Here is a 20,764-nt window from a genome sequence, read left to right as displayed (position 1 = left end):
AATGAGGAGAAACTGCTCTTAGTTTTATTTATCCCTGACAGCAATGCCACTTACATAATGAGTACATCATGCTACACGTTCTGTAGATCTGCATTTAACCTCTGCCTTCATGGTAACTATATGATGCATCCAAATCTCTGACTGCTTCTTTATGCCTTCTACTTTACTGGCCCAAGCATTAACACATTAAAATACATATTTTATTATAAAGTGCTTTGCTCTTTATTTCTTCTTCATATTCTGTTATTTTTTAAATGATTTTAGTTTTATATCAGTGATTTTTATTTCAGGATAGTAAGGGGGTGTTAAAAATATTTGTTATGAAAAGGGATTGTTTCAGCTATGAAAGCTAAGAAAAAATTGTCCATAACCATCCATAACTATACTTTTCAGAAGAAATTATTAACATTCTAGTGAATTTCCTGCTGGTGTTTTTCCAAAGTTTTTCTTTTTAAAAAACGTATTTAAAACCAACTAATCACATTCTTTAGAAAAGGATCATTGTCAACTTGAGCATTCCTGGGACACCATCATTACTATGATGACAATTTTATAAGGTTGTCTTCAAAGCACTTGGGTTCAACTCTTTTATCAAAGTAGTCCTATGATGGCTTTGATCATAGACAGCCCCAGGAATAATTGTTTCTCTTTCAGTTGGAGTCTAAGAGTTACCTCGGTTACAGAAGTATTCATTTCTCCTGTTGATAGCATGGCTGGAGATCCTTAACCATGGCTTAGGCTTAGCTAATGTTAGAGTTCTAGCCCCATGATTGAGGTAGAAAGCTTGATGTGGGATTTGAAGTCCTTTTTCAGCAAATGCAATGTTTATAGATTTGCCCCAGCAGGAATGTTGAGCTTAAGGCACTAACAGACGTTACCTTTAGAAGTGTTATTTTGGTAGAATCTCAAAGGTAGGATAGTAGGACTACCTATCCCAAGCTGTAAAGCTTCCTGTATAAAGCTTGTAAAAATGTAAAGATGAATGGCCACCACCTCCCAATTTTAATTTTTCTCCATACTGTCTCAGTCTTCAGTAAAGCAAGTTCAAGGATCAGATAGCAGCCATTTAGTGACATGAATCTCTTCATAGAGAAACCATAGTTTTGTAACCTAGTATGATCCTTTAAGGTACATAAATGTTCACACAGATGTGCCTTCATAGAATATGTACTTTTAAGAAACTCTTAACTTTTTTATAGTTTAAATTTTTAAAAATGTTTTATTACAACCTGAACTCTTACACCTTAAACTATGTCTGTATTATTGGCTACCAAGAGGAAAGCAGGGAAGTTTTAAAAATCCATTGGCAAATTAATACTAGCATAATACATAATACAAGTAATTATTATGGTCTTGGAGCTTATAGCTCTTGTTACGTTTCTGAAAAATTTTTTCAGGAAACAGAAGCATTTTAAGAGGCAAACAACATGTTTGAGTATTATGTCACCAAATAAAACATTGTATACTTTAAGATGGCATTTTAGGAGTTGGAGGACTTTCAAAAGTGATATGCCAAATGGGCGAAACATGGGGCTGTTTATGGTGACTGAATGCTATATTTCTCATTTCTCCAAATGTCTGGTATAGCTACTACTTGCTGGCTGTTGTGAAGAGTCAACACTCTGCCTTTCTGAGGCTGATAGGGAAAGCAGATGTTTATAACCTATTCTCCGGCAGAACATGTTGGTGGTGGGACAGTGGTAGCAGCCTCACTTCATCTTGGGCACGTGATGCTCTAGGTCCACAAACTTTTTATGAAAAGGGCCTGATAGTAAATATTTTCCACTTTACTGGCCACGTAATCTGTTGCAATGACTGAACTCCACTGTTGTAATGGGAAAGCAGCCACAGACAATATGTAACTAAATGGGAGTGACTATGTTCCAATAAAACTTTATTTACAAAAGCAGGCCGGTGGACTGGATTTGGCCTGCAGGCCACGCTGCAGTTTGCTGGCCTCTGCTCTAGGTTACTGATAGAGAAAGTATTTGCTAATGTCAACATAACTCCAAATGTCAATTTTCTCTCATCCAAGCACTTCTCTGATAACTCAGCATTGTGCCAATTCCCCTGATTCTTTGTTATCAGCAACAGTTTGTTGGGGAACATCATGTGTTTAGAGGGATAAATGTTGTTTGGGGCAGCATTAATGAGTTTTGGTCATGCAGCAGGAAGCAAGCTGTAAAACTTCCTGAATGAGAAAGTGAAGGAGAGAGGGGGAGTTGCTTCCATGTCATTTTAAATATAGTCTCTCTGTTATGTTTTAGTTCATTACCTTTTGAGGAGAAAGTCTGAAATGGTTCTCCTAGCGTGTCCCTATCTGTTTTTCTCATCTGATCCTATTCCTTCTTACTTCCCAAGGACCAGTCTTTGAGGTTAGCTAAGATTATAGTTGGAAATATATAATCACTTAATACTTGAAATTTAGCTTTTGTAGATTATGACCATAAGTAAATTTGCCTTTAAGGCTCACAGGTTCTTGGAAGAGTGCCTGTCAGAAGATTGTTAGTTGCTGTCATTCACTTTAATTGCTTGTTGTCATTTGAATTCCTTAATTAGGAGTAGATTATGGAATTTAGTAGTTTTGCCTTGTCAACGCTTAGTCTACTGAATATGTGCAGGAAAAACATTTTGGGGATTTGTGGAGGGGATGACAGAAATCTTCAAAGTGATGACCCTGTGCTTGCTTGAAATGATAGTTAGGAGGGATGGATGTGGGGGAAGAGAAGCTGAAATCCTGATTCTTCAACAATTTTAAGGAAAAAAGTGATGAAAACTGACATTAATATGTCACAGTAAAGACTCATATAAGGTGTGGGAATTGAGCATGGGATGGCATAATTAATTTTGTGCCAAATAAACAAAATCAGATCCTTTCTTGAGAATAAATGTTCACACAGATGTGCCTTCATAGAATATGTACTTTTAAAAAACTCCATATATGACATGTTGTATGAGAAGGCTTCTCTTAGATCACTGGTGACCTCTAGTACTTTGGACTAAAACTAATGAAATATTATTTAGGCAGTTTATGTATCATTTCTGGAGTTCTTGACTTAGAGCTAAGGGCGTGTGTAGATACTGATATCCAGCAAGCTGAGCCATTTTCAACTATAATAACCTAATGGGTAAAGCTTCTATAGTAGTCTCCTTCAAACCTGTCAGTAGCAATCACTGGGGTTATTTGTTTACAATGTAGGTTTTTAGACCTCTCCCCTTGAGATTCTGGATAAGGAGGTGACATGGTGGTAGCGGGTGGAAGTCCTGGAAATCTATATTGTAAAGGTCTTCCAAAGTGTTTCTTAACAGGCAAGTCTGATGGATAGTGTTCCTAGAGGTATAATGTTTAGGGATTGCTAACATCCCAGGTAGGCCAATCATTAAAGAGTAGGATTAACTGTAGCACACTAAAGAAGCTTAGAGCCAACCTCTACTCTTTTCTGTCCTCCCGAAATACACATTTAACCCAGAGTACCAAATTCTCAAAGACCCTCTAGGACAATCGAGTCCCATTTGGGATGTCTTTTGCTCTCATGCAGCATGTGTTTATTCAGTCAACATATATTTATTGATGAGCCATTATATGTCAGGCACTATGCATTAGGGATGCAAAACTGTACAAGGTAGACAAAATTCCTGACCTCATAATACTCACATTTTATTTATTTATTTTTGATATGTATTATAGATATTGGAGTTATCCAATACAAGTTTTATTCAGGCAAGTATATATAGATTATATATTTATACTAATATATAATATAATAATATTTATACTATTTATTAATTTATAATACAATTTATATTTATTAATTTATAATACAATATAAATTATATCCAAATTTATACAATAATTTAAAATATAATTTATTAATATAAATATAACAATTATATCATAATATAATAATATATATATTAGCAGAGTCTTTTAAAGTTTATTTCAATAATTTTGGGGAACAAGTGGTTTTTTAGTTACATGAATAAATTCTTTGATGGCGATTTCTGAGAGATTTTGGTGCACTCATCACGCAAGCAGTGTACACTGTACCCACTATGTAGTTTTTTTTTTTTGAGACAGAGTCTCCTTCTGTCGCCCAGGCTGGAGTGCAGTGGCACAATCTCGGCTCACTGCAATCTCTGCCTCCCGGGTTCAAGCGATTCTCCTGCCTCAGCCTCCTGAGTAGCTGGGACTACAGGTGCCCGCCACCATGCCCGGCTAATTTTTTTGTATTTTTAGTAGAGATGGGGTTTCACCGTCTTAGCCATGCTGGTCTCGATCTCCTGACCTCATGATCCACCTGCCTCAGCCTCCCAAAGTGCTGGGATTACAGGTGTGAGCCACCGTGCCCGGCATATGTAGTCTTTTATCCCTCATCCCCATTCCACCCTTCCCCCTGAGTCCCCAAAGTCCATTATATCATTGTTATGCCTTTGCTTTTTCATAGCTTAGCTCCCACTTTCAAGTGAGAACGTACGATATTTGGTTTTCCATTCCTGAGTTATTACACTTAGAATAATGGGCTCCAACTCCATCCAATTTGCTATGAATGTCATTATTTCATTCCTTTTTATGGTTGAGTAGTATTCCATGATGTATATATACCACAATTTTTTTTTTTTTTTTTTTTTGAGATGGAGTTTTGCTCTTGTTGGCCAGGCTGGAGTGCAATGACATGATCTTGGCTCACTGCAACATCTACCTCCCAGGTTCAAGCAATTCTCCTGCCTCTGCCTCCTGAAATACTCACATTTTAATAGGGCAAGGGATATTTCTATTAGACATCCAAGTTGAGATGTCAAGTAGACAGTTGTCAACTAGGAATTTGGACTTTATGGGAGATATTAAAGCTGGAGAAATACAGACATGGAAGTCATTGCTTTAGTGCTGGTATTTAGAGTCAGAAGACTGGGTGAGATCACCAAAAAGCATAATTAAAGCAGAAAAGAAGTCACCTGACTAGGATCTAGGATATTCCAGGGCTAGCCCTAGAAAAAAGCAGGAATATTTCTTCCATGATACATATACAGACAGTTGTTGAATCTCTTGTTGTGAAAGTGAGATCATGCCGATCTGACTTATTGTGATACATACACACATACCCCTTTATACCTAGAAAGCAATTAGAGCCTAGGGTCCAGGTGAAAGATAATGTGCTGAGTTTCTAATGGTAGGTATGGAGAGAATGGAACAATGTAAGAAATATGAAAACTCAGCAGGATTTGATGTTTTACTAGATGTGGATGATAAAAGCATAAAGAGCAGTCCCAAGGTATTTGGGAAGATGCATGGAATTGGCTTTGGAGCCAGAAGACCTAGGTTCAAAGCTTGTTGCATCTCTTATTAGCTGGGTGGTCTTGGAAAAGTAATTTAACCTCTCTGAGCTCTGAAAGTTCTTTAATCTGTAAAAATGAGATTATTATCCTTGTTTTGTAGGCTTGATACAAGGAACAGCAGTAATAATGTATATAAAGGGTTTAGCACAGTGCCTACATTTGGTAAATTTTTAAATAAATAAAGGTAGCTCATATGGTAGTATTTCACCAGTCTCCTCTCCTCCCATCTTTGAGCTTTCATACATGTTATTTTCATTCTCTAGAATTCTCTTCCTCTTACTTTACTGCCTCTTCCTCTCCCTACTCCACTTTTTAAAAACATATTCATGTTTTAGGTTAAGCACCACCTCCTCTAAGAAGCCTTCCTTTGACCCCCTCCCTGGACCAGACTAGGTTTCCCCTAGCACTGTGAATTTATCTTTAATATGGAGTGGTAATCATACTATGTTGTATTTGCCAACTGACTGAACTCCTTGAAGGCAGGGTCTGGAATGAGATGGAGTCTCATTCCAGTGCCCAGGCTGGAGTGCAGTGGTGCAATCTCATGTCACTGCAACCTCCACCTCTTGGGTTCAAGCAGTTCTACTGCTTCAGCCTCCCAGGTAGCTGGGATTATAGTCGTGAGCCACCATCCTTGGCTAAATTTTGTATTTTTAGTAGAGATGGTGTTTCACCATGTTGGCCAGGCTGATCTTGAACTCCTGACCTCAGGTGATCCGCCCGCCTCAGCCTCCCAAAGTGCTGGGATTACAGGCATGAGCCACTATGCCCAGCCTGTTTCTTGTTCATTATATTTACAAGAATATCTAGTATTTAGGTATGTCTTCTGTGAATAGAGAACAATGCAATGCATGATATTCATTTTTTATTATGATGACTGCATAGATAATATGCCATTAATAAGATTGAGAATTCAGGAGGAAGAATATGTTTGGGGATGAAGATAATGATTTTGCTTTTGGACATGCTGAGTTCAAGATACCTATCAGACATAAGAAAGTAAATGTCCTATAGGCAATTAGATACATGGGTATGAAGTATAGGGAAGTTCCAGGGCTAGAGATAAAGAGTTGAAAGGTATCAGCTTGCTGATAATAGTTTTAAGCTATGAAAAATACATTTCCCAAGGTTAACTTTTAGAGCAGTGATTCCCAACTTCTTTTCTTCCCCAGCATTCTGATGGATATGAGGTACTCACTGTGTAACTGTGGTTCAATGTCTCAATGACTCTGAAGCAAAGGCAAGCAAAAGGAGCATGTTTCCCAGGGAAGGCCGATTATCAGAATGATTGTGGGGTGCTAAGGAGGGCCACTGCTATGAAAAGAGTACACAGTTTAGAGAGCCAGGGCACACCACTGTTTGAGATGGCAGAAGGGGAGAGGTACCTATGAAAGAGATCAGCAGGGAAATGATCAGAGAAGAAGGAAAAGAGCCTGGAAAGGAGAGTTCTGCTTTTAGCTCTTTGAGGAATTGCCAACACTGCTTTACACAGTGAATACTCCCACCAATAGTGTATAAGCATTTCCTTTTTTCTGCAACCTTGCCAGCATCTGGTTTTTGTTTTGTTTTGTTTTGTTTTGTTTTGTTTTTTCTTTTCTTTTTTTTTTTTTAACTTTTTACTAATAGCCATTCTGACTGGTGTGAGATGGTATCTCATTGTGGTTTTGATTTGCATTTCTCTAATCATCAGTGATATTGAGCTTTTTTTCATATGCTTGTTGACTGCATGTATGTCTTCTTTTGAAAAGTCTCTGTTCCTGTCCTTTGCCCATTTTTTAATTGGGTTTTGTTTTTCTCTTGTAAATTTAAGTTTCTTATAGATGCTACATATTATACCTTTGTCAGATGCATAGTTTGCAAATATTTTCTCCTATTCTGTAGGTTGTCTGTACTCTGTTGATAGTTTCTTTTGCTGTGCAGAAGCTCATAAGTTCAATTAGATCCTACTAGTCAATTTTTGCTTTTGTTGCGATTGCTTTTGGTGTCCTCGTCATGAAATCTTTGCCCATTTCTATGTCCAGGATGGTATTGCCTAGGTTGTCTCCAGGGTTTTTATAGTTTGGGGTTTATATTTAAGTCTTTAATCCATCCTGAGTTGATTTTTGTATATGGTGCAAGGAAAGTGTCTAGCTTCAGTCTTTTGCATATGGCTAGCCAGTTATCCCAGCACCATTTACTGAATAGGAAGTCTTTTCCCCATTGCTTGTTTTTGTCAGCTTTGTCGAAGATCTGATGGTTGTAGGTGTGCAACCTTATTTCAGGGCTCTCTATTCTATTCCATTGGTCTGTGTGCTGGGTATATACTCAGAGGAATATAAATCATTCTACCTTAAAGACACATGCATGCGAATGTTCATTGTAGCACTATTCACAATAGCAAAGACATAGAGTCAACCTAAATGCCCATCAGTGACAGACTGGATAAAGAAAATGTGGTACATATACACCATAGAATACTATGCAGCCATAAAAAAGAGTGAGATCATGTCTTTTGTGGGAACAAGGATGGAGCTGGAAGCCATTATCCTTAGCAAACTAATGCAGGAACAGAAAACCAAATACCACATGTTGTCACTTATAAGTGGAAGCTAAGTGATGAGAACTTATGAATACAAAGAAGGAAACAACAGACACTGGGGTCTACTTGAGGGAGGATGGTAGGAGGAGGGAGAGGAGCAGAAAAGATAACTATTGGGTACTAGGCATAATACATGGGTGATTAATCTATGCAACAAACCCCTGTGACACAAGTTTACCTATGTAACAAACCTTCACATGTACCCCAGAACCTAAAATAAAAGTGTTTGTTTTTTTAAAAAAGAGTAGTATTCAACCAAACAAGGGAATGAAAACTTTCAAAGACTCAATGTGACAGAAACTTAACTTCTTATAACTCAAGCATAAAGGCTTATGTAGCTAGAAAATCTGCATATTTAGCCTGGCCTAGCTTTAGGCATAGCTAAATCTAGGAAGCTGAAACTTTCAGATCCCTGCTGCCTTCTTTGCATAGGCTTCAGAGGAAGAAAGACCTTCTCTTTCCTAGTGTCCATATATCTTTTTTTTGTTTTTTGTTTTGGTTTTTGCACACAGGATCTTGCTCTGTTACTCAGGCTGGAGTGCATGGTGTGATCACGGGTCACTGCAGCCTCTACCTCCTAGGCTCAAGTGATCAGCCTCCCAAGTAGCTGAGGTGATAGATGTGTGCCACCATGCCCAGCTAATTCTTTTTATTTTTTGTAGAGATGGAGTTTCACTGTGTTGCCTAGGCTGGTCTCAAACTCCTGGGCTTATGTTGTCCTCCCACCTTGGCCTTCCAAAATGTTGGGATTACAGGTGTGCACCACCACACCTGGCCTCGTAGTGTTGGTATATCCGATTGACCTTTCCTGGATCAGATGAACTTCCCTGAACCAATTTCTATAGCCAGAAATTAGATGAGATTTAGCGAGAGAGGCAGTGAAGCCTGAACCCTGAAACCAAGTTTAATTCAAGTCCCTCCTCTGCTACTTACTGTGTAACCTTGCCAAATTATATACTCCCCGTGTCTCAGTTTCCTTAACTTTAAAATAAGAGAAATCATAGTACTTATCACATAGGTCATTTCTTTAAATGAGATAATACATACAAAGTGGACAGAACAGTGTCTGGCACATAGTAAATTATCAATAAATCTTAGCCGCCATGATGATCATAATGATAACAATAGTGGTAGTGCTGGTCATAGTGATGAAGAAGAAACAAGAGCAGCAGCTACCACTTGTTATAGGGGTAGGGTTAGGAGAGGGTCAGCTACATGGAATAGATTCCCCACAGGAAATAGGGATTCTGTTATCAAAAGAAGAGAAAGAGATAAAGGGTTGGAAAGATAAATTATAGCTACCAATAGTCCTCTGTAATCACATCCAGTAGTTTGAGAGCTGAAGAGTATCTCGTAGGTTTGCCAGTAAGGAGATGTTGCTGACTTGTGAGAGCAGTTTGGTGGAGTGGGGCTGGGGAGCGTGAAAGGATGATATCTTCTCTTTGTGACTCATCTGCATATAACGATTTTGATGGATTTTCTGGGAATTAATAGTCTTAGTTAGTAGCCATTTGCCTTGTTGGCAGAGCTCCAAGATAGTTTGCCGTTAAAAAAAAAAAATCCTCATAAAGGCTTAAACAGGGTTCAAACAGATCTAATCGTCATATCATTTGGCACATTGTGGTACCTGATTCCATCTAAATTGTTTTCCCCTAACAATCCTTAGTCCACATTTCTGCTTTCTCTCCTTGTTAAGAATAGATGGCAGGTCAACATTCTTGCCTACTCCTGCAAGAGCATCTTGAAGGAATGAAAGGCAATTATACTTCTGCTGCAAAGGAGCATTTTCCACATGTTATGCTAACAGTTATGAAAAGAGCTAGTTATTGGATTAGTTAGTGAGGTGTGATTGTCAGTTTTCATCAGGTTCTCATTACTGGTAATGTTGCCCAGACATACTTTTTTCTCTGAATATGCTTCTGCCTTTTCTGTGTCTGCTTACTTGTTTACAAAATGTTTTCAGAGAGAAAGTCTAATTCAGGGTTAACAAAGTTCTGCTAAGTCACCCCAAGATTATCTGGGCTAAAAACTTCTTAGTTTTTACAGAGTACAGTTGTGGAAAACAGCTCTTAAGAGTTTCTGGGTTAATCTAGAATGATTTCCTAAAAGAAAAGTTTTAGAAGAATTATTAAAGGAATTTTTTCCTGCCAGCTCTCCCCTCCCAAATTACAGCAGCACCCACAGACAAATATCACAAATAAAACAAAACTATATAACAGATAAATATGAAGAAAGAATGAGGAACTGAGAACTCTAGCCTCCAACTTTACCATTAATAAAAGCACATTACAGTGTTCCAGACTTGCTCTGTGAATAAGCTGTTCTCAGCTATGTATTTACGTTAGTTCCTTAAGTTCCTTCCAGAATTTATTTCCTAAAAATATTGGGGCTTTTATTGTTACTGCAACCCACAACTGACCTTTCAGGAATAAATTAGATTTAGATAGTGATTATTAGAAAGCTATTTCAAAATAGACAATTAACATGCATAAGAAAAAGTGTGTAACCTTACTGGTGTTCGAAACTATAATTAAAATTATAATGAGGTATCTTTTTTTTTTTTTTTGAGACAGAGTCTTGCTCTGCCACCCAGGCTGGAGTGTCATGGCATGATCTCAGCTCACTGCAACCTCCGCCTCCCAGGTTTGAGCAGTTCTCCTGCCTCAGCCTCCCAAGTAGCTGGGATTACAGGCGACCACTATCATGCCCCTCTAATTTTGGTATTTTCAGTAGAGACGGGGTTTCATCATGTTGGCCAGGCTGGTCCTGAACTCCTGACCTCAGGTGATCTGCCTGCGTCAGCCTCCCAAAGTGCTGGGATTACAGGCGTGAGCCACTGCACCCGGCCAAAGTAACATTTTTTTACCAATCATGATAGACAAAGACTTTGAAAAGATAATGCCCAATTTAGCTAAGAATGTGGTGAAATGGGCCTTCCCATATTTTACTGTTGGGAATGCAAATTAGTCATTATTTTCTGAGGAGCAAATGGCTAGATTGACAAAAGTCCCAAATTGACCCAGAATAGCCCCCTATGAAAATGTATCTCTGGGAAACAGTTCTAAATATGGGAAGGAGGGGGATTTTATGCACAGAAATGGTTATCACAAGGTATGTTATATATAGGCAGCTCTGTAAATATTCATTCTACAAATACTTGAGTACCTACTATATGGAAGGCTATTAGGCACTATTGAACAAAACAGATTTAGCTCGTTTAGCTATTTATAATAGTGGAAATATTGGAAACAGCCTACTGTCCAGTATTCTGGCAGTGGTTAAGTATACTATGATTTATCCATCTAATGGAACACTATGAATCATAGTTTGCTTTACCATTCCCCACCAGCTAGCCATTTAGGGGTGTTTCCTTAAAATAGAGTGGATTATAAGGCAGCCATTTAAAAGTGAGTTACAAAGATAGTATAGTAACTTGGATAAATGCTTACAGTATAGTATTACTAAATGAAGTAGATACACAATTGTATATGTCATCTGATTACAACCATAAGGATGTAGCAGGCCCAGGTAAAGAGACCAGGGAGAAAGTGAGCAAAGTGTTAGCAGTGGTTGTATTTCTGTGATGAGACTAAATGTGACTTTTTTTCTGCTTTTCTTTATTTCCCAAATTTTCTTTAATGAGGCCTTGTTATTTGTGTAATTTTTCCCCCCTTAAATGCTTTGGTAACACACTTAGAAAAGGTTTGCATGAAAGTGAAGACTGCTTAGTGGCTATTTCGTGAACTGAGTGGGAATTTTGTCAGAGAACTTTATCCCTCTCTTTTGACTGATTGGCTATTTCAGCTTTGGTGGAAGTATGCAATAGTGGATAGAAATCTGCTGGACACTCACCCTTAATATAGTCTGTCTATACATATATAGCAGTGTTGATGCAATACACTGTGCCTCACAAATAGCAATGTAGATGATAAGATGCTTTTTGTTGTTTTTTTAGAAAACAGTATGTCTTTAGTATGTTATTTGAAGACTCGGGATTATGGCTAGCTGTGTGCCAACTTTCCATCCTTCAGACCTATAAAATCTGAATCAGTTTGGTTTTTTACTGCATTGTGGTGAAATGAAACAATTCACATAAATTTTTATTGTGGCTGATAGTCAAGGCTCTAGGAAGCTCTGAGATTTAATCTTGAGTTTTCCTTGCCACTTCAACCCAATTAAAAAAAATTTTTCTTTTTCTTTTGAGACAGGGTCTCACTCTGTCACCCGGGCTGGAGTGCAGTTGTGTGATCTTGGCTCACTGCAGTCTCCGCCTCTAGAGTTCAAGCAATTCTCATGCCTCCACCTCCTGAGTAGCTGGGAGTATAGGTGTTCACCACTACACCCAGCTAATTTTTTTTTTCTGTATTTTTAGTAAAGATGGGCTTTTGCTATGTTGGCCAGGCTGATCTCAAGCTCCTGGCCTCAAGTGATCCGCCCGCCTCTGCCTCCCAAAGTGCTGGGATTACAGGCGTGAACCACTGTGCCTGGCCTCAATTTAAAAATTATTAATCCACTCTTAACTTCCATTTAGTGGAACTCCAATTTTATCCTTTCTTTTCTCATTGTCTTCCCTACATTTCTGTTCACATGAAATTTCTAATTGTACAGACTTTGCAGTGTGCAGAGTCAAATCTCTCATATCCTGTAACTTTGCTGCATGCTCCTTAGTTTTTTCTTTATCTACACATATATCTGGTCAGTTTGATACATTTTTTTCTTTTTTGGTCTTCTCAGCTATTAGAAACAGACATGTTTGTAGAAAAGAACTCTTACCATTTGTTGTGTCTGGGACTTGTGTGGAGGGTTTTTGTTTTGGTCTGGGTTGGTTTGCTTTTTCTATTTAAAACTTAGATTGTGTGTACACCCACACAGAAACTTCATCCAGCTACCAGGCTGTTCCTTTGTAGAGTGGTGATCAAACAAAAATATGCATCTGGTGATTCTTTCATTTGATTTGAAAACTGATTTCAGAAACACATTATTTTCTTCTTTGACCTGGCAGATTATTACTGAGCAAGCTGAAGAATGGAGGACTCAGCCTACTTATAAAGTACCAAACTGTTAAGGTCACAGAAAATTATTTCTGGAAGGTACATTAGAAGTTGTTCTAGCCCAACTCTCTTATTTTACAGATGGAAAACCTGGGGCCCAAAAGAGGGCCTGGCTTAGCCTAAGCTGTACAATGACTTAGTGGTAGAAAATGAACTAGAACATTTCTGAATTCCCAGTCCAGCATTCTTTCCACTAAGCTGATGGCTGTCTTCCAGGTGCAGGAGTGCAGGTTGGTACTTATTACAGGACTCTGCTGGCTGCAGTGGCTCTTCCTGGTGCTGTGGAAAGTACCCTCTTCTTTGCTCAGTCTGATTCCATTTATGGGAAGCAGTGGTGGAGTTTGTACATAAGATTTACAGTAAAGTCTGCTGCTGACCCAAGTTTCTTAACCTTTTCAAAGTCGTCTTCCTTCCATTTCTGATTTCCTAGTACATCTATTATTTATTTCAATGTAAACAAATTCCAAATAATGGAAATTTGTCTCTACTACAGCTTATTCAAGTTTGAACTTTGAGTATATATGCTAATGTTTACAGACTGGTGAGATCAGGAAAATTGAACTGCTGTTATTTCAAAAGTGAAAGCTACTCTGGGACTTCTAGGTCAGGGTGGCAGAGTGAATACTCCTGAATCTTATTCCTCTCATTCAAAAACAGAGAAATTATGCATAAATATTTTTAAAGGTTTTAAAAATACATAGTTATTCTTAAAAATAAGAAAGAAAAGTCTCTTTGGGCCAGTAATAGAAAAGCCACTATGATGGCAGGGGATCGGGGGGTGCTATGAATGGATATGGGCAATTGGGACCAGGTTTTTTTGCAATGATCCTGTCTGTGCATGAACCCAGGACCTAAGAGCACAATACAAATAGGAGCTGGGCTAATCTAACTTATCCCAGCAGTGTCACAGCCAGGAATAAGCTGCTTGTTCCTGACCAGAAGTAAAGAAGAATTGGCAGTCACAAGCAAGCGCAGGAAACCGCTCAAGATAGGACTTGGACCCAAAATACTTTTGGGCTAAAAATTCAGAACTGGGCTACCTAGGAGGAAAGAAGGCCCAGAGCTACCAACTTAAGGTCTGGTTCAAGGTTGGCACATTATCAGATTTAAGCTGAGGCAACTTAAAACTGCCCTATAGATACAGGTACTTACATTTTTTAGTTATCATAAAAATTGAGCCCCCAAAACATTACAAAGAACCCAGTAAAACCTAAGATCATGAAAAAGCAGTCAAGAGAACCCAACAAATGAGAGAATTTACACCTGAGAGAAGAAGAACAATCTGGTGAGAGTTTAAAAATAAGTTAAAATTCTCAATATATGTACAGAAGAAATTAGATTTTACAGAATGAAGAACAGATAATGAAACAAGAAGAGAAAGCTGTGAGAAAGAAGTGTTTAGACATCTTGAAGTGAAAAATATTATAAATACAATATTGAAGTAAAAGAACAGTTAGACTGCACATACTTTCTATAGCTTAAGAGAAAATTAGAGAATTAGGAAATAGAACTGAGAAAATCTTTCAGAATGCAGTTTAGAGAGAGTTAGAAGAAAATGAAAGGGAAAGATGGACATGAAAGATGACCTGAGGAGCTCTAACATACATCTGCTAGGAGTTGCAAAGGAGAAAAAAGAATGAATAAAAAAGTGGCAATAATAATAACAATAACTGCAGCTAAGAATTTTTTCAGAAATGAAGCTGAGTCTTCAAAATAGAAAATGCTGCCATATGTAACACAGGATAGATAAATCCACAACTACATACATGATAATAAAATCGTAGGAAATTAATGATAAAGAGAAAATCTGAAATTCTGAATACAAGTATAAGAAAAAATTCTGAATAATGGAATGGTAGTCAAATTGGCAGTAGGCTTTGGCAACAGTAGATACCAGAAAACTGACTAGTATCTTCAAAGTGCTGTAGAAAAATAACTGTGAGCTTCCAGTTTCATACAGTGGTTTATATACAGAGTGGGAGCAAAATAAACACATCTTCAGATACACGAAGCTAAGTTTTCAACTCACAAACTCTTGGTGATAAAAGAACTAAAGGATGTTCTTCAGTAAAGAGAAAAATAAATGCAGAAAGAAGTGGAATACTAAAGCAAAGAGTGTTAAAATATGAGATAAAGCTAATATGCTTCAAAAGCTAGAACTAAATCTTAGCAATAATAATATGGTATTAAAGATGTAAATGTGTGCTAAAGTCCTTGTTTTGAGTAGAAAAGATACAGATGAATGTTATAGACTTTTAAAATATATATATTTAAATAAGTATGTTAAATATAAGGGTATCCAGTATAGTAATAGAAATATAGAAATAGAAGGTACAAGTCCTTAATCAGTAGGGGAAAGAGAAAAGATAGGTAATATTTTAAATGCTTTCACTCCGTTCAATAGAGGGCAGGAAAGAAGATAAAAAGAAGCAAAGGAAAAACATGGAAATAGGAAATACAAAATAAAATATGTAAGTAGTCATAATATAAATTAATCTACAAAGCCAGAGAGATAGTCAGATTATCCTTCCATATGCTGTTTTCAAAGTAACACTGAAAGATAAAAAAATACAAGTATAAGACAGGAAAAATTTTCTCTTGGTTACCACCAAGTGAAAGCTGGCAGCATGAACATCATTTGAAACATGAACATGTTTTTGCTTAAAAACAGCAAATGACAGAAATATATGTCTCACTTATAAATAGGGAACAATCCACGAAGATGATATAAAATGACTCTAGATACTGAAAATATACTCTCAAAATATATAAAACAAAACCGACAGAATTATCAAGAAATAGCATATCCACAGTCAGTGTTGCAGATTTTAACACACCTCTCTTAGAAACCAGTATATCAAACAGTCAAAAATACTCAAGAACATAAAGGATTTGAACAGCATAATTAACCAGCTTAATCTAACAGATATATAGCACACATAGGGCGTGTGTATTGTGACCATGCTAAATGAAAAATCAACATTCACTCATTCATTCAATAAATACTTATTTGTCCAATATTTGCCAGATATTGTTCGAGGTTCTTGGAATCCTTTAGTCAACAGTATAGACAATGATCCTGACCTGTTGAAGTGTACATTCTAGCAGGGAGTAAGATGAAAAGGCAGACAATAAACAACAAACATAATAAAGTATATGTTAGACACTGATGCAATTTGGAAAAAAAACTAGAAAGGAGAATTGAATAAAGAGGATTGGATGGAGAAAGTACAGGTTGTAATATAAACAGTGGGTCCGAGTATATCTTATTGACAGGTTGAGATTTAAAGAAGCAGAAGGAGTTAGCCACAAAGATATCTGAAGGAAGAACATTTCTTCAGATGTAGTGTAGTGAGGTCCTCTAGCAAGAGGGTACAGCTAGAGCAAAGGCCATATGGTGGGAAAGTACTGACACATGAAATAAATGACAGGTGAGAGTAGCAGGAAAGAGAATCAGATCGTCTGAATGTAGAGTGTCATAGGCCTTTGTCATTTACTATGCACAAAATGAGGCGCCATTGCAGGATTTTGAGTAGAGGAGTGATGTGATCTGACTTAAGTTGTTTTTTTGTTTGTTTTTGTTTTGTTTTGTTTTTTTTGAGACGGAGTCTTGCTCTGTTGCCCGGGATGAAGTGCATTGGCGCCATCTCGGCTCACTGCAAGCTCCATCTCCCAGGTTCAAGCGATTCTCCTGCCTCAGCCTCCTGAGTAGCTAGGATTACAGGTGCATGCCACCACGCCCAGCTAATTTTTGTATTTTTAGTAGAGACGGGGTTTTACCATGTTGGTCAGGCTGGTCTCAAACTCCTGACCTTGTGATCTGCCTGCCTCGGCCTCCCAAAGTGCTGGGATTACAGATGTGAGCTACCGTGCCTGGCCAATCTGACTTAAGTTTTAAAAGAATCATTCAAGCTGCTCTGTTGAGATTAGACTTCAGACAAAGGTAGCAGCTGAGCAGCTATTTCAGTAATCCAGGCAAGAAATGATGACAGGGGCTTGGATCACATGATAGCAATACAGTTGTTGAAAGTTGGTTAGATTCTGGATATATTTGAAGGTAGAGCCAACATTTTCTGGAAGGGCTTGTGGGATGTGACAGAAAGAGGGAGGAATTTTAGATGATTCCAAGGTTTTTGACCTAAGCAACTGATAGGATAGAGTTGCCATCAACTGACATGGGGTAGGCTACAAATGAAGCAGGTTGGGGAAGAAAACTAGGAAGCCAATCTTATTTATTTATTTATTTTTCCCATAGATTTTGGGGGAACAGGTAATCTTTGGTTATATGAATAAGTTCTTTAGTGTGATTTCTGAGATTTTGGTGCACCCATCATCCAAGCAGTGTACACTGTACCCAATGTGTAGTCTTTTATTCCTTACCCCCCCTCACGCTTTCCCCTGAGTCCCCAAAGTCCATTGTATCATTCTTACACCTTTTCGTCCTCATAGCTTAGCTCCCTCTTATGAGTGAGAACATATAATGTTTGGTTTTCAGTTCCTGAGTTACTTCACTTAGAATAATGGTCTCCAATTCCATCCAAGTCACTGCAAATGCCATTATTTCATTCCTTTTTATGGCTGAGTAGTATTCCATGTTGTGTGTATATATATACCACAATTTCTTTATCCACTCATTGATTGATGGGCATTTGGGCTGGTTCCAAATTTTTGCAATTGCAGATTGTGCTGCTGTAAACATGCATGTGCAAGTATTTTTTTCGTATAATGACTTCTTAGGAATCCAATTTTATTTTTTTATTTTTTGGACAGAGTCTCACTCTGTCACCCAGGTTGGAGTGCGGTGACGCGATCTTGGCTCACTGCAACCTCTGCCTCCTGGGTTCAAAGTGATTCTCCTGCCTCAGCCTCCCGAGTAGCTGGGATTACAGGTGTCCACCACCACACCCGGCTAATTTTTGTATTTTTAGTAGAGTTGGGGTTTCACTGTGTTAGCCAGGCTGGTCTAGAACTCCTGACCTCAAGTGATCTTCCCACCTTGGCTTCCCAAAGTGCTGGGATTACAGGTGTGAGCCACCACACGTGGCCAGAATCCAGTTTTAGATATGTTGGTTTGGGATACCTGTTAGATTTCCAACTGGAAATTTTGGCAGTTTGGTTATACAGATCTGCCAAAATGCTGTGGAGTATTTAGATGATATTTAAAGCAATGAGACTGTATCAAATAACAGAAAGAAAATATAGAAAAGGGAAGAGGGCCCAAGAAGTATCTGGTGTCCTTTCCAGTGTGAGTGGAAAAAAAAAAATGTATCATGAAAGAGGTAGTTGTCAACAGTGTTAAATGTTGCTGATAGGGTCATATAAGATGAAGACTAAGAACTGACCATTGATTTTGATAACATTATGACCTTGGTAAGAGTGGTTTTGTTCGAATAGTGGGACAGAAAGCCTGACCGAAGTAATTTTAAGCCACATTGAGAAGAGAGGAATTGAAAACATTGAGAAAAGCTTTTTTTTTTTTTTTTTTTTTTTTAGAGATAAGTTTTTCAGGAAGAGGGGTTAGCAAGGAAATGGAGTGGCAGCTTTTGGGGAGAGTCAAGAAAAGGATGTTTTTTGTTTTGAGATGGAGTCTTGCTCTGTTGCCCAGGCTGGAGTGGTGCAATGGTGCAATCTTGGCTTACTGCAGCCTACACCTCCCAGGTTCAAGTGATTCTCCTGCCTCAGCCTCCCGAGTAGCTGTGATTACAGGTGCCCGCCACCACACCTTGCTAATATTTTGTAGTTTTAGTAGAGACGGGCTTTCGCCATGTTGACCAGGCTGGTCTCAAACTCCTGGCCTCAGGTGATCCGCCTTGGCCTCCCAGAGTGCTGGGATCACAGGCGTGAGCTACCACACCCAGCCAGAAAAGGGTGTTTTTTAAGCTACATGTTTGCTTGTGAGAATGATCCCAATGGAGAACAACAACAACAACAACAACAAAAAGATGATGTGGGAGGAAGAATGGAGAACTGCTGTAATGAGGTCCTTGAGTAGGGTCTAGGGTACAAGTTGAAGGATTTGACTTCAAATAGAAGCATGTTAGATTCATCAATGGTAACAAATGAGGAGATGGTAAATGGTGGTTAAATGTGGTAATAGTTTGTGGAAGTTCTTTTCTGATTGCTTCAGTTTTCTTAGTGAAATAGAAAGCAAGACCAGCAGCCAAGAAAGAACGTGAGGAAGGAAGTGTTGGGTGTTTGAGTTAAAAGGGAAAGGGGTAAAGTATTTATCTAGGAAAGTAAATGGACTAGGGAAGTATCTGTGTGTGCATTAGAGTCCACTAAAGGTTCAAAGTAATGAATTTAAATTGAGACCAATGAGCATGGTTGTATGTTTTTTTCCAGCCACATTTAGTTGCACAGGTGCGGGTGTGGAGTAGGCAGAAAATTGGATTTAAACAAGGCTATAGTTTTGCCAAGCACTATGAAGGGAGAGAGGGGAGAGTGATGATAATAATGATAAATCATGGAATGTAAGCTCGATAAAGAGGAGAGTGAAGGGACATCAAGAGCATGAGAGACAGTGGAGATTTCATGAGGGTGAACAATGAACAGTAGTTCAGGATCACCCTAGTAGAAAGAATAAGCTGGAAAGATACGATGTGGAGATACAGAATTGAGATTATGGAGGGGTTATAGTTTTTTTGTAATGGCAACAAAAAGTTAGCTGAAGAAGAAAAGAATACTTCTGAAAAGTATAAACTTCCTTGTAGATACTGCATGGGTAAGGAGGTAATTATAATGAGAATTACAAAATAGTTAGAGCTGAACAACAATGAAATTACTTCACATTAGATCTTGTAGAGTAGCTAAAGAGAGAAAACTGTAACCTTAAATACATGTTTAAGGTTAAAAAATTAGAAAAAGTGAAAGTAAATGAGCTAAGCTTTCAATTCAAGAAGTTGAAAACAGAGTAAGCCCAAAGTAAGTAGAAGGAATGAAATAAAATAAAGATAAAAGCAGAAATTAATGAACAGAAAACAGAATAGCAGTAGAAATAGTGTTAATACCAGAAGCTGATTCTTTGAAAAGATAGAAAATTCAATAAGCCTTTTTATTTTCCAATGTCCACCTTGACTGCAGTGTTCTAGGACTTCTCAAAGGCATCTTACATGCTAGTCTGGGGCCTGGGATGCAAACAAAAACAGATCAGAGGCAGTTATTTTGGCAACAATAGGGAGAGAGAAGAGTCTTCAAGGTCCCTTAAAGCAACACGTACAACAATTGAGCTGCATACATAACCAGGGCATCTACTTTTTCCAGCTGCTGCACACTGAGCCCCATCAGGGAGGGTAAAATGCAGTAAACCTTTGAAAAGCTGATATAGAGAAAAACTATAGGTGTAAACAAATAGTATTTGGAAGAGAAATAGGGACAAAATTAAGATAAACATTTAAAATATAAGATTATTTTGAGCAACTTTATGACAATAAGCTTGAAAACTTAGTTTAAGTGGACACTCTTCTGGGAAAATATAAAATATCAAAATGACTTAGGAAGAAATGGCAAAACAAAGAAGTCCCGTAACCTTTAAAGAAATTTAATCATACTTAACCACCACCTCCCCAACCTCCTGCCCAAAACACCAAGCCTAGAGTAATTTGGGGGATGAATTCTATCAAACTGTCAAGGAACAAGTATAATAGTACTTGCCTTAAATAAACTGTTTCAGAAAATAAAAAGACGGAAGCGAGAATCTACACTAGATTGTTTTGCCTCCAACTTGTTTAGTAACAACAAAAAGAGGCTAAGAATTGAGACAAAGAAAAACCAAAATAAAGTCTGAATACTTCCCACAAACAGC

At 38.0% G+C, this 20,764-nt stretch overlaps 1 protein-coding gene and 1 pseudogene across 8 annotated transcripts in view; one reads left to right on the top strand and one right to left on the bottom strand.

The window, feature by feature from the left end:
- The window catches only part of PPP1R12B (protein phosphatase 1 regulatory subunit 12B), a 242,178-nt gene that overhangs the window by 160,760 nt on the left and 60,654 nt on the right, over positions 1-20,764 (top strand). The window lies entirely within an intron of this gene.
- On the bottom strand, positions 20,146-20,263 carry LOC112438430 (small nucleolar RNA SNORA70; annotated as a pseudogene).

Source organism: Pan paniscus, chromosome 1, assembly GCF_029289425.2.
Source record: "Pan paniscus chromosome 1, NHGRI_mPanPan1-v2.0_pri, whole genome shotgun sequence".
Lineage (NCBI taxonomy): Eukaryota > Metazoa > Chordata > Mammalia > Primates > Hominidae > Pan > Pan paniscus.
Note: the sequence above shows the minus strand (reverse complement) of the source record. Positions and strands in the feature narration are given on the sequence as shown.